Source organism: Hydractinia symbiolongicarpus, chromosome 9, assembly GCF_029227915.1.
Source record: "Hydractinia symbiolongicarpus strain clone_291-10 chromosome 9, HSymV2.1, whole genome shotgun sequence".
NCBI classification, from domain to species: Eukaryota; Metazoa; Cnidaria; class Hydrozoa; order Anthoathecata; family Hydractiniidae; genus Hydractinia; species Hydractinia symbiolongicarpus.
The window spans coordinates 11,804,923-11,819,409 of NC_079883.1; the positions used below are offsets into that span (position 1 = coordinate 11,804,923).

Genomic DNA, 14,487 nt, shown 5'->3' on the forward strand with positions numbered 1-14,487 from the left:
CGTATGCATGGATTATCTATTAGACTTTAAGGTTATAGTTTTGTGAAAAAAACAATGTTTTTTTAAAGATGTGTGGCTATAAAAATAGCCGTTGTTTTCTGAGTGTAGCGGTTTACTTCTTCTGTCCTTTGTCGTTCTTCTTTGGGAGTAAGACAGCTTGAATGTTTGGCAAAACACCACCAGCTGCAATGGTTACACCGCTCAAAAGTTTGTTTAATTCTTCATCATTACGAACAGCCAATTGTAAATGTCTTGGAATAATCCTAGCTTTTTTGTTGTCTCTTGCTGCGTTACCAGCCAACTCCAATATCTCAGCAGATAAATATTCCAAGACGGCTGCTAAGTAAACTGGTGCTCCAGATCCAATTCGGTTAGCATAGTGCCCTCTACGAAGGAATCTATGCACTCTACCGACTGGAAATTGAAGTCCAGCTCTTGAGGATCTTGTCTTGGCTTTAGCCTTAGCTTTTCCACCTTTTCCACGTCCAGACATAACTGCGATTTGATTTGTAAGTTAATACAAAAACGTACGAATATTTAACGTAAGTGTTAACGAAATAAACTTTACTCGTTTTTTCATCATAAAAATAGGATCGAAATCATGTTTTTTTAACCAATCATAATTAAGTATTAAACAAAAGATTTTTTTTTTAACCAATTAAATTGCGTATCGGCGTTTTCGGATCGAATTCGATCCGATTTTTTTACTTATAAACAAAAAGTTTTGACTTGCAGTTTAATGCTTATTTACAAGTTAAGTAGCAAAAATTTTTAACCATGTCTGACGCAGCAGCTAAAGGAGGAAAACAGGCACCTAAAGTAGCCAAGAAAGGTGAAAAAAGAGCCGGCAAAAAAGGAGGAAAGATTGGTGGAACTGGTGAAAAGAAACGCAAGAGAAAGAGAAAGGAAAGTTATGCTATTTACATCTACAATGTTTTGAAACAAGTTCACCCAGATGTCGGAGTTTCAAGCAAAGCTATGAGCATCATGAACTCATTTGTCAACGACATCTTTGAGCGCATTGCTTCCGAAGCTTCGCGTTTGGCTCTTCAAAACAAAAAGTCGACCATCTCTTCTCGTGAAATTCAAACCGCAGTACGTCTTCTCTTGCCTGGAGAACTTGCAAAACACGCAGTCAGTGAAGGAACAAAAGCCGTCACAAAATACACAAGCAGCAAGTAAACCAACGTCTACCAAACACAAACGGTCTTTTTTAAGACCACACATCTTTAAAAAAACATTTACTTGGCGTCACTACAAGTTAACCGAAGTTAATAAAACTTCTAAATAATGTGCTTAAGAACACTAGCCTACATTTAAAATACTTCCCCATGTGTGTGTGGATTAGCTTCACTTTTCATACGTATTATTAGCTGTACTTGCAGAAAAGACAAGTACATTGATCCATGTTATTGCTTACATTTAACTTAACCCAGCTTTTCACGGAAACACTCCCAGGCAAATTAACCCTACAAAGTATTTCTAAATTTTTTTTGTGTCATATATGACATAGTATCGTATAGCAATAAATGTAACTGTGACAAGACTTTACACATTGTGTAATTTGGAAGCGTGCACAAAGTAATGTTTTAAAAGATTTGTGGCTATAAAAATAGCCGTTTTTGTTGAGCAATGACAACGCTTAACCTCCGAATCCGTAAAGAGTTCTTCCTTGACGTTTTAAGGCATAAACAACATCCATAGCGGTAACGGTCTTGCGTTTAGCGTGCTCTGTGTAGGTTACAGCATCACGAATAACATTCTCTAAGAAAACCTTCAGTACACCTCTGGTTTCCTCATAGATAAGGCCAGAGATACGTTTGACACCACCTCGTCGAGCAAGACGCCGAATAGCAGGTTTTGTGATTCCCTGAATGTTATCACGAAGAATTTTTCGGTGACGTTTAGCACCTCCTTTTCCCAATCCTTTACCTCCTTTTCCGCGTCCAGACATATTGATATAGTTGCGTACAGAACGAGTACAAAAACAACGTTTGAGTTAACAGAATTCAGACAGCTTTAAAAAGAGGCCATAAAATTACCTACTGCTCGTGGAAACACCCTAATTAACCAATAGAGTTGCGTCATTACAAAATGTTCCGAACATTTTGTACATTTTTTTAAGTAAAACTGTAGTTTTTTTAAAAATTCGTGGTCTTAATGTTTCAGTAAGGCAATAAATTTGGCATCGTTGGAATTCGCCAAACCTTCTGCTACTTACTAAAAAAAAAAAAAGTCAAAAGCTTTTGTGTATCAGAAGATACAGCCGTTTTCCCGTAGCCAAAAAACACAGATTTTATAAAAATGTTAAAGTAATGAGCGTAATGTCATTATGCAGCCAATCAGAAATTACTTTCTTAGCACCAATCAAATGGTTTGTTTTGAACCTTAGCTGTCAATCAATATGAGAAATAAAACTTTGGCGCGATAGTGCATTTTAGACCGTCTTGTGTATCCGTACTACATCGACTTCTTAAAATATGGCTCGTACAAAGCAAACTGCACGTAAATCTACTGGAGGAAAGGCTCCACGAAAACAACTCGCCACTAAAGCTGCGAGGAAAAGCGCACCAGCTACTGGAGGAGTGAAAAAACCACATCGTTACAGACCTGGTACAGTTGCTCTCAGAGAAATCAGAAGATACCAGAAGTCAACCGAGCTCTTGATCCGCAAGTTGCCTTTCCAGCGTCTTGTGCGAGAAATTGCTCAGGACTTCAAAACAGATCTGCGATTCCAGAGCACAGCCGTTATGGCTCTGCAAGAGGCTTCTGAAGCGTACCTTGTTGGCTTGTTCGAGGATACTAACTTGTGTGCCATTCACGCAAAACGAGTTACAATCATGCCTAAAGACATCCAGTTGGCAAGAAGAATTCGTGGGGAACGTGCCTAAGCATCTTACCAAACAAAAAACGGCTATTTTTATAGCCACACATCCATAAAAAATATTACGGCTAGCTTTTTATATCAAACTTTGTCCTGCTTTCTGTTTAAATTTTATGCGTACGTATTATTAGCTGTACTTGCAGAAAAGACAAGTACATTGATCCATGTTATTGCTTACATTTAACTTAACCCAGCTTTTCACGGAAACACTCCCAGGCAAATTAACCCTACAAAGTATTTCTAAATTTTTTTTGTGTCATATATGACATAGTATCGTATAGCAATAAATGTAACTGTGACAAGACTTTACACATTGTGTAATTTGGAAGCGTGCACAAAGTAATGTTTTAAAAGATTTGTGGCTATAAAAATAGCCGTTTTTGTTGAGCAATGACAACGCTTAACCTCCGAATCCGTAAAGAGTTCTTCCTTGACGTTTTAAGGCATAAACAACATCCATAGCGGTAACGGTCTTGCGTTTAGCGTGCTCTGTGTAGGTTACAGCATCACGAATAACATTCTCTAAGAAAACCTTCAGTACACCTCTGGTTTCCTCATAGATAAGGCCAGAGATACGTTTGACACCACCTCGTCGAGCAAGACGCCGAATAGCAGGTTTTGTGATTCCCTGAATGTTATCACGAAGAATTTTTCGGTGACGTTTAGCACCTCCTTTTCCCAATCCTTTACCTCCTTTTCCGCGTCCAGACATATTGATATAGTTGCGTACAGAACGAGTACAAAAACAACGTTTGAGTTAACAGAATTCAGACAGCTTTAAAAAGAGGCCATAAAATTACCTACTGCTCGTGGAAACACCCTAATTAACCAATAGAGTTGCGTCATTACAAAATGTTCCGAACATTTTGTACATTTTTTTAAGTAAAACTGTAGTTTTTTTAAAAATTCGTGGTCTTAATGTTTCAGTAAGGCAATAAATTTGGCATCGTTGGAATTCGCCAAACCTTCTGCTACTTACTAAAAAAAAAAAAAGTCAAAAGCTTTTGTGTATCAGAAGATACAGCCGTTTTCCCGTAGCCAAAAAACACAGATTTTATAAAAATGTTAAAGTAATGAGCGTAATGTCATTATGCAGCCAATCAGAAATTACTTTCTTAGCACCAATCAAATGGTTTGTTTTGAACCTTAGCTGTCAATCAATATGAGAAATAAAACTTTGGCGCGATAGTGCATTTTAGACCGTCTTGTGTATCCGTACTACATCGACTTCTTAAAATATGGCTCGTACAAAGCAAACTGCACGTAAATCTACTGGAGGAAAGGCTCCACGAAAACAACTCGCCACTAAAGCTGCGAGGAAAAGCGCACCAGCTACTGGAGGAGTGAAAAAACCACATCGTTACAGACCTGGTACAGTTGCTCTCAGAGAAATCAGAAGATACCAGAAGTCAACCGAGCTCTTGATCCGCAAGTTGCCTTTCCAGCGTCTTGTGCGAGAAATTGCTCAGGACTTCAAAACAGATCTGCGATTCCAGAGCACAGCCGTTATGGCTCTGCAAGAGGCTTCTGAAGCGTACCTTGTTGGCTTGTTCGAGGATACTAACTTGTGTGCCATTCACGCAAAACGAGTTACAATCATGCCTAAAGACATCCAGTTGGCAAGAAGAATTCGTGGGGAACGTGCCTAAGCATCTTACCAAACAAAAAACGGCTATTTTTATAGCCACACATCCATAAAAAATATTACGGCTAGCTTTTTATATCAAACTTTGTCCTGCTTTCTGTTTAAATTTTATGCTACATAAAAATTTTATGCTACATAAAGTTTGACAATGTTAAAAATATGAAGGGCAAGAAAAGTAAAAGCAAGAAAATAAGAAATTTAAAAACGAAAATACTTAAACTTAGGGAATCTAATCTTAAATTTACTCTTTTTTAACTGTTTAAGTGACTTAAACAAGTTTAACTTTGTACCAAGATAATGTTTTTTTATAAATGTGTGGCTATAAAAATAGCCGTTTGTTAATGTAATAGCCAGATACACACAAATTATTTTTTTGCGGTCTTCTTTGCTGCCTTTTTGGGAGTCTTTTTGACCTTCTTTGCTGCAGGTTTTTTAGCAACAGGCTTCTTTGTGGGTTTCTTAGCTGCTGGTTTCTTAGCCGAGGCTTTCTTTGTGGCAGGCTTCTTTGCTGCTTTCTTTGGCGTGCTCTTCTTTGCTGGCTTCTTTTTTGGTGTACTTTTCTTTGCAGTAGGCTTCTTTGCCGTTGGCTTTTTTGCTGCGGCCTTTTTCTTAGGTTTTTCTTTTTTTACCTGACCTAGCTTGAATGATCCAGAAGCACCAGTGCCTTTAGTTTGAATCAAATCGCCTGATGTTACTCCTCGTTTAAGAGCCATTTTCAGATGATGATCTGAGTTTTCAGCAACTTTGTAATTTGCATGAATATATTTTGTAATAGCTTGGCGAGATGAACCACCGCGTTCCTTTAGGGTAGCGATAGCAGCCTTGATCATGTCCACATATTTAGGGTGATCAGCTGTCTTCTTTGCAGCAGGTTTCTTCTTGGGTGCGATTTTCTTTGGAGAAGCTGCTTCACTCATTTTTAATGTTTTCTTACAACAATCCAACGATAAACGATGCTTGTTATCACAGTAGAAGTATACTAAACATTACCGTGTAAATGAGATATAATTTAAGACGGTGCGAAGTATGCGGACGTAAAAGTACCACTCCCGGGAATTGATTTGGCGCGAAAACAGAAATGTGTGTTTCTGTACATCGTATAATGTCCGTTTTGGGTGCCGCGACTATGCGAAAGCATGTTAATTTTTATTTGTAGTACGACGCAATAGTCTGCAAGAGAAGCTGCTGGAGTTTGAGGTCTTCAGCATTACATCTAGTCTGTTAATTTGGGCTTCTTCCGCGCTCGTGTTAGGATTTTCATAAAGCGTTCTTTGGTTTGCGTTGCGTATGTCGGCCTACATCATCGACACGGCCTGTTTCCGGCTATTAGGAGCAATTCATATATTGGGCACTGCGTTTCGACTTTTTTATTAGACCACAGTAAAAAAATTCACTCACAGAAGTCCCTTTCTTTCATGGCTACAATCACGAAGAATTCTGTCGTAAGTAAAACGAATGCGCAAGCCAAAATGACGATGGGGCGAAGTCATAAGCATGGCCCTGTGGCCCAATGGATAAGGCATCTGACTACGAATCAGGGGATTCCAGGTTCGACTCCTGGCAGGGTCGCACTGTCGCATTTCGGCTGCATGGTCTACTGTGTAACGCGCGCGCACGTTCTGGCGTAATGCGTTGATAAACGGAATGTACGCAGACATATTGGAAAGTAATATCACGCACTTAGTATCGTCGCCTTTGTTAGCATTCATGTAAGTTACCATCCACTCGCTACAGTCGCTCTCCATCCTACGGCTAAATCAACAGCCGTGATTTTTACTATGTCGCCGTCCATCCGTACGCGGTGACAGTTGTAAGCTTTACAGTAACGTGACATGCTCCACAAGCAGTTACGGTGTGTGGACGATGCCTATCATGGCAACGCTTGTTCTTTATCGCTTCTCGGCCTAATGGCTAAGATCAAGTGTAGTATCTGTTCTTATCAGTTTAATATCTGGTAGGCCATTCTCTGAATGGTCAGTATATTAATCTGATTTTTGGCCTTGGGTCATGGAGGTGGATTCATTCACGCCGTGACCACGGGTTGCCTTGGTGTTGCACTATTACCGATGGCGGCCCACATAAGCAATAAAAGAATAATAGCAGTCCTCTTTCCGACGGCACTCTGCATAGTCTACGGCGGGAACAAAACGCGTACACTGGGGGAGAATACAGCCTATGCCCCGCGACACGGCAGTTTATAACACACTCAAGCCACAAGCATTAACAAACTTTGAAGGGTACCCTCATGCTACGGTGCAGTTCCAACTCATACTTACCTGACGGGGAAGTAAAGACTGATCAATGAGGGTTTTCTTCCAGAGTGAGGCTCTTGCATTGCACTACGCTTGGGCTGACATCTGCGATTACTGCAAACGTCAGTAACTCGACCGTACAATTTCTGGTAGTGGGGGCCTGCGTCCGCGCTCGCCCCCTCCTTAAGTCAAAATGAATGAGCTTAGAAAAGTTGCGCGGCCAAATGTCGGTGGTGACTTAAACGCTAAGGTAAAACCTCGCTTGGCTGTTACGAAACGTGATTGCGATATAAGTCCTCGGAAGGCGGCGGAATTTTATTTTATTTGCCATTCCGTCAGGGTTATTGGATGATCGGCAATAGATCGAGTTTGTATGCATTTGAAAGCTCTTTTTTCTCGTACTATCACCTGAAAATGTCGTAGGAAAATGTCATAGGAAACACTTTCAACAACCGCCACGTTCCTTAATTGTTATAACAAGAAATATATCACAGCAAATGAAAATGAAAAGCCTACGACACCGGGAGTTCCCAGGCGGTCCCCCATCCAAGTACTATCCCGGCCCGACGATGCTTAACTTCCGTGATCAGACGAGAACGGGTGTGTTCATCGTGGTATGGCCGTAGACATTAGTAGGTGCAAATACGTGCAATTTATTTTGACGTTGTGATCAAATTTTTTTATTTAATTTCTTTGAGTTACTTAGGACAAGGCGTATGCATGGATTATCTATTAGACTTTAAGGTTATAGTTTTGTGAAAAAAACAATGTTTTTTTAAAGATGTGTGGCTATAAAAATAGCCGTTGTTTTCTGAGTGTAGCGGTTTACTTCTTCTGTCCTTTGTCGTTCTTCTTTGGGAGTAAGACAGCTTGAATGTTTGGCAAAACACCACCAGCTGCAATGGTTACACCGCTCAAAAGTTTGTTTAATTCTTCATCATTACGAACAGCCAATTGTAAATGTCTTGGAATAATCCTAGCTTTTTTGTTGTCTCTTGCTGCGTTACCAGCCAACTCCAATATCTCAGCAGATAAATATTCCAAGACGGCTGCTAAGTAAACTGGTGCTCCAGATCCAATTCGGTTAGCATAGTGCCCTCTACGAAGGAATCTATGCACTCTACCGACTGGAAATTGAAGTCCAGCTCTTGAGGATCTTGTCTTGGCTTTAGCCTTAGCTTTTCCACCTTTTCCACGTCCAGACATAACTGCGATTTGATTTGTAAGTTAATACAAAAACGTACGAATATTTAACGTAAGTGTTAACGAAATAAACTTTACTCGTTTTTTCATCATAAAAATAGGATCGAAATCATGTTTTTTTAACCAATCATAATTAAGTATTAAACAAAAGATTTTTTTTTTAACCAATTAAATTGCGTATCGGCGTTTTCGGATCGAATTCGATCCGATTTTTTTACTTATAAACAAAAAGTTTTGACTTGCAGTTTAATGCTTATTTACAAGTTAAGTAGCAAAAATTTTTAACCATGTCTGACGCAGCAGCTAAAGGAGGAAAACAGGCACCTAAAGTAGCCAAGAAAGGTGAAAAAAGAGCCGGCAAAAAAGGAGGAAAGATTGGTGGAACTGGTGAAAAGAAACGCAAGAGAAAGAGAAAGGAAAGTTATGCTATTTACATCTACAATGTTTTGAAACAAGTTCACCCAGATGTCGGAGTTTCAAGCAAAGCTATGAGCATCATGAACTCATTTGTCAACGACATCTTTGAGCGCATTGCTTCCGAAGCTTCGCGTTTGGCTCTTCAAAACAAAAAGTCGACCATCTCTTCTCGTGAAATTCAAACCGCAGTACGTCTTCTCTTGCCTGGAGAACTTGCAAAACACGCAGTCAGTGAAGGAACAAAAGCCGTCACAAAATACACAAGCAGCAAGTAAACCAACGTCTACCAAACACAAACGGTCTTTTTTAAGACCACACATCTTTAAAAAAACATTTACTTGGCGTCACTACAAGTTAACCGAAGTTAATAAAACTTCTAAATAATGTGCTTAAGAACACTAGCCTACATTTAAAATACTTCCCCATGTGTGTGTGGATTAGCTTCACTTTTCATACGTATTATTAGCTGTACTTGCAGAAAAGACAAGTACATTGATCCATGTTATTGCTTACATTTAACTTAACCCAGCTTTTCACGGAAACACTCCCAGGCAAATTAACCCTACAAAGTATTTCTAAATTTTTTTTGTGTCATATATGACATAGTATCGTATAGCAATAAATGTAACTGTGACAAGACTTTACACATTGTGTAATTTGGAAGCGTGCACAAAGTAATGTTTTAAAAGATTTGTGGCTATAAAAATAGCCGTTTTTGTTGAGCAATGACAACGCTTAACCTCCGAATCCGTAAAGAGTTCTTCCTTGACGTTTTAAGGCATAAACAACATCCATAGCGGTAACGGTCTTGCGTTTAGCGTGCTCTGTGTAGGTTACAGCATCACGAATAACATTCTCTAAGAAAACCTTCAGTACACCTCTGGTTTCCTCATAGATAAGGCCAGAGATACGTTTGACACCACCTCGTCGAGCAAGACGCCGAATAGCAGGTTTTGTGATTCCCTGAATGTTATCACGAAGAATTTTTCGGTGACGTTTAGCACCTCCTTTTCCCAATCCTTTACCTCCTTTTCCGCGTCCAGACATATTGATATAGTTGCGTACAGAACGAGTACAAAAACAACGTTTGAGTTAACAGAATTCAGACAGCTTTAAAAAGAGGCCATAAAATTACCTACTGCTCGTGGAAACACCCTAATTAACCAATAGAGTTGCGTCATTACAAAATGTTCCGAACATTTTGTACATTTTTTTAAGTAAAACTGTAGTTTTTTTAAAAATTCGTGGTCTTAATGTTTCAGTAAGGCAATAAATTTGGCATCGTTGGAATTCGCCAAACCTTCTGCTACTTACTAAAAAAAAAAAAAGTCAAAAGCTTTTGTGTATCAGAAGATACAGCCGTTTTCCCGTAGCCAAAAAACACAGATTTTATAAAAATGTTAAAGTAATGAGCGTAATGTCATTATGCAGCCAATCAGAAATTACTTTCTTAGCACCAATCAAATGGTTTGTTTTGAACCTTAGCTGTCAATCAATATGAGAAATAAAACTTTGGCGCGATAGTGCATTTTAGACCGTCTTGTGTATCCGTACTACATCGACTTCTTAAAATATGGCTCGTACAAAGCAAACTGCACGTAAATCTACTGGAGGAAAGGCTCCACGAAAACAACTCGCCACTAAAGCTGCGAGGAAAAGCGCACCAGCTACTGGAGGAGTGAAAAAACCACATCGTTACAGACCTGGTACAGTTGCTCTCAGAGAAATCAGAAGATACCAGAAGTCAACCGAGCTCTTGATCCGCAAGTTGCCTTTCCAGCGTCTTGTGCGAGAAATTGCTCAGGACTTCAAAACAGATCTGCGATTCCAGAGCACAGCCGTTATGGCTCTGCAAGAGGCTTCTGAAGCGTACCTTGTTGGCTTGTTCGAGGATACTAACTTGTGTGCCATTCACGCAAAACGAGTTACAATCATGCCTAAAGACATCCAGTTGGCAAGAAGAATTCGTGGGGAACGTGCCTAAGCATCTTACCAAACAAAAAACGGCTATTTTTATAGCCACACATCCATAAAAAATATTACGGCTAGCTTTTTATATCAAACTTTGTCCTGCTTTCTGTTTAAATTTTATGCTACATAAAAATTTTATGCTACATAAAGTTTGACAATGTTAAAAATATGAAGGGCAAGAAAAGTAAAAGCAAGAAAATAAGAAATTTAAAAACGAAAATACTTAAACTTAGGGAATCTAATCTTAAATTTACTCTTTTTTAACTGTTTAAGTGACTTAAACAAGTTTAACTTTGTACCAAGATAATGTTTTTTTGTAAATGTGTGGCTATAAAAATAGCCGTTTGTTAATGTAATAGCCAGATACACACAAATTATTTTTTTGCGGTCTTCTTTGCTGCCTTTTTGGGAGTCTTTTTGACCTTCTTTGCTGCAGGTTTTTTAGCAACAGGCTTCTTTGTGGGTTTCTTAGCTGCTGGTTTCTTAGCCGAGGCTTTCTTTGTGGCAGGCTTCTTTGCTGCTTTCTTTGGCGTGCTCTTCTTTGCTGGCTTCTTTTTTGGTGTACTTTTCTTTGCAGTAGGCTTCTTTGCCGTTGGCTTTTTTGCTGCGGCCTTTTTCTTAGGTTTTTCTTTTTTTACCTGACCTAGCTTGAATGATCCAGAAGCACCAGTGCCTTTAGTTTGAATCAAATCGCCTGATGTTACTCCTCGTTTAAGAGCCATTTTCAGATGATGATCTGAGTTTTCAGCAACTTTGTAATTTGCATGAATATATTTTGTAATAGCTTGGCGAGATGAACCACCGCGTTCCTTTAGGGTAGCGATAGCAGCCTTGATCATGTCCACATATTTAGGGTGATCAGCTGTCTTCTTTGCAGCAGGTTTCTTCTTGGGTGCGATTTTCTTTGGAGAAGCTGCTTCACTCATTTTTAATGTTTTCTTACAACAATCCAACGATAAACGATGCTTGTTATCACAGTAGAAGTATACTAAACATTACCGTGTAAATGAGATATAATTTAAGACGGTGCGAAGTATGCGGACGTAAAAGTACCACTCCCGGGAATTGATTTGGCGCGAAAACAGAAATGTGTGTTTCTGTACATCGTATAATGTCCGTTTTGGGTGCCGCGACTATGCGAAAGCATGTTAATTTTTATTTGTAGTACGACGCAATAGTCTGCAAGAGAAGCTGCTGGAGTTTGAGGTCTTCAGCATTACATCTAGTCTGTTAATTTGGGCTTCTTCCGCGCTCGTGTTAGGATTTTCATAAAGCGTTCTTTGGTTTGCGTTGCGTATGTCGGCCTACATCATCGACACGGCCTGTTTCCGGCTATTAGGAGCAATTCATATATTGGGCACTGCGTTTCGACTTTTTTATTAGACCACAGTAAAAAAATTCACTCACAGAAGTCCCTTTCTTTCATGGCTACAAACACGAAGAATTCTGTCGTAAGTAAAACGAATGCGCAAGCCAAAATGACGATGGGGCGAAGTCATAAGCATGGCCCTGTGGCCCAATGGATAAGGCATCTGACTACGAATCAGGGGATTCCAGGTTCGACTCCTGGCAGGGTCGCACTGTCGCATTTCGGCTGCATGGTCTACTGTGTAACGCGCGCGCACGTTCTGGCGTAATGCGTTGATAAACGGAATGTACGCAGACATATTGGAAAGTAATATCACGCACTTAGTATCGTCGCCTTTGTTAGCATTCATGTAAGTTACCATCCACTCGCTACAGTCGCTCTCCATCCTACGGCTAAATCAACAGCCGTGATTTTTACTATGTCGCCGTCCATCCGTACGCGGTGACAGTTGTAAGCTTTACAGTAACGTGACATGCTCCACAAGCAGTTACGGTGTGTGGACGATGCCTATCATGGCAACGCTTGTTCTTTATCGCTTCTCGGCCTAATGGCTAAGATCAAGTGTAGTATCTGTTCTTATCAGTTTAATATCTGGTAGGCCATTCTCTGAATGGTCAGTATATTAATCTGATTTTTGGCCTTGGGTCATGGAGGTGGATTCATTCACGCCGTGACCACGGGTTGCCTTGGTGTTGCACTATTACCGATGGCGGCCCACATAAGCAATAAAAGAATAATAGCAGTCCTCTTTCCGACGGCACTCTGCATAGTCTACGGCGGGAACAAAACGCGTACACTGGGGGAGAATACAGCCTATGCCCCGCGACACGGCAGTTTATAACACACTCAAGCCACAAGCATTAACAAACTTTGAAGGGTACCCTCATGCTACGGTGCAGTTCCAACTCATACTTACCTGACGGGGAAGTAAAGACTGATCAATGAGGGTTTTCTTCCAGAGTGAGGCTCTTGCATTGCACTACGCTTGGGCTGACCTCTGCGATTACTGCAAACGTCAGTAACTCGACCGTACAATTTCTGGTAGTGGGGGCCTGCGTCCGCGCTCGCCCCCTCCTTAAGTCAAAATGAATGAGCTTAGAAAAGTTGCGCGGCCAAATGTCGGTGGTGACTTAAACGCTAAGGTAAAACCTCGCTTGGCTGTTACGAAACGTGATTGCGATATAAGTCCTCGGAAGGCGGCGGAATTTTATTTTATTTGCCATTCCGTCAGGGTTATTGGATGATCGGCAATAGATCGAGTTTGTATGCATTTGAAAGCTCTTTTTTCTCGTACTATCACCTGAAAATGTCGTAGGAAAATGTCATAGGAAACACTTTCAACAACCGCCACGTTCCTTAATTGTTATAACAAGAAATATATCACAGCAAATGAAAATGAAAAGCCTACGACACCGGGAGTTCCCAGGCGGTCCCCCATCCAAGTACTATCCCGGCCCGACGATGCTTAACTTCCGTGATCAGACGAGAACGGGTGTGTTCATCGTGGTATGGCCGTAGACATTAGTAGGTGCAAATACGTGCAATTTATTTTGACGTTGTGATCAAATTTTTTTATTTAATTTCTTTGAGTTACTTAGGACAAGGCGTATGCATGGATTATCTATTAGACTTTAAGGTTATAGTTTTGTGAAAAAAACAATGTTTTTTTAAAGATGTGTGGCTATAAAAATAGCCGTTGTTTTCTGAGTGTAGCGGTTTACTTCTTCTGTCCTTTGTCGTTCTTCTTTGGGAGTAAGACAGCTTGAATGTTTGGCAAAACACCACCAGCTGCAATGGTTACACCGCTCAAAAGTTTGTTTAATTCTTCATCATTACGAACAGCCAATTGTAAATGTCTTGGAATAATCCTAGCTTTTTTGTTGTCTCTTGCTGCGTTACCAGCCAACTCCAATATCTCAGCAGATAAATATTCCAAGACGGCTGCTAAGTAAACTGGTGCTCCAGATCCAATTCGGTTAGCATAGTGCCCTCTACGAAGGAATCTATGCACTCTACCGACTGGAAATTGAAGTCCAGCTCTTGAGGATCTTGTCTTGGCTTTAGCCTTAGCTTTTCCACCTTTTCCACGTCCAGACATAACTGCGATTTGATTTGTAAGTTAATACAAAAACGTACGAATATTTAACGTAAGTGTTAACGAAATAAACTTTACTCGTTTTTTCATCATAAAAATAGGATCGAAATCATGTTTTTTTAACCAATCATAATTAAGTATTAAACAAAAGATTTTTTTTTTAACCAATTAAATTGCGTATCGGCGTCATGTGTGGCTATAAAAATAGCCGTTTGTTAATGTAATAGCCAGATACACACAAATTATTTTTTTGCGGTCTTCTTTGCTGCCTTTTTGGGAGTCTTTTTGACCTTCTTTGCTGCAGGTTTTTTAGCAACAGGCTTCTTTGTGGGTTTCTTAGCTGCTGGTTTCTTAGCCGAGGCTTTCTTTGTGGCAGGCTTCTTTGCTGCTTTCTTTGGCGTGCTCTTCTTTGCTGGCTTCTTTTTTGGTGTACTTTTCTTTGCAGTAGGCTTCTTTGCCGTTGGCTTTTTTGCTGCGGCCTTTTTCTTAGGTTTTTCTTTTTTTACCTGACCTAGCTTGAATGATCCAGAAGCACCAGTGCCTTTAGTTTGAATCAAATCGCCTGATGTTACTCCTCGTTTAAGAGCCATTTTCAGATGATGATCTGAGTTTTCAGCAACTTTGTAATTTGCATGAATATATTTTGTAATA

At 40.0% G+C, this 14,487-nt stretch overlaps 8 non-coding genes across 8 annotated transcripts; 6 read left to right on the forward strand and 2 right to left on the reverse strand.

Annotated features, from left to right (window-relative positions):
* The first annotated feature begins 6,025 nt into the window (after positions 1-6,025).
* Trnar-acg (transfer RNA arginine (anticodon ACG)) lies at positions 6,026-6,098 on the forward strand. The gene has a single exon. It is a non-coding gene; the product is annotated as a tRNA-Arg (tRNA).
* Positions 6,099-6,420: 322 nt separating this feature from the next.
* On the forward strand, positions 6,421-6,612 carry LOC130661399 (U2 spliceosomal RNA). Its single transcript, XR_008988591.1, has one exon. It is a non-coding gene; the product is annotated as a U2 spliceosomal RNA (small nuclear RNA).
* Positions 6,613-6,797: 185 nt separating this feature from the next.
* LOC130660451 (U1 spliceosomal RNA) lies at positions 6,798-6,962 on the forward strand. The gene has a single exon (XR_008987651.1). It is a non-coding gene; the product is annotated as a U1 spliceosomal RNA (small nuclear RNA).
* Positions 6,963-7,290: 328 nt separating this feature from the next.
* LOC130658398 (5S ribosomal RNA) lies at positions 7,291-7,409 on the reverse strand. The gene has a single exon (XR_008985613.1). It is a non-coding gene; the product is annotated as a 5S ribosomal RNA (ribosomal RNA).
* Positions 7,410-11,877: 4,468 nt separating this feature from the next.
* Trnar-acg (transfer RNA arginine (anticodon ACG)) lies at positions 11,878-11,950 on the forward strand. Its single transcript has one exon. It is a non-coding gene; the product is annotated as a tRNA-Arg (tRNA).
* A 322-nt stretch (positions 11,951-12,272) lies between these two features.
* LOC130661400 (U2 spliceosomal RNA) lies at positions 12,273-12,464 on the forward strand. Its single transcript, XR_008988593.1, has one exon. It is a non-coding gene; the product is annotated as a U2 spliceosomal RNA (small nuclear RNA).
* A 185-nt stretch (positions 12,465-12,649) lies between these two features.
* Positions 12,650-12,814, forward strand: LOC130660351 (U1 spliceosomal RNA). The gene has a single exon (XR_008987551.1). It is a non-coding gene; the product is annotated as a U1 spliceosomal RNA (small nuclear RNA).
* Positions 12,815-13,142: 328 nt separating this feature from the next.
* LOC130658399 (5S ribosomal RNA) lies at positions 13,143-13,261 on the reverse strand. Its single transcript, XR_008985614.1, has one exon. It is a non-coding gene; the product is annotated as a 5S ribosomal RNA (ribosomal RNA).
* Positions 13,262-14,487: the final 1,226 nt, after the last annotated feature.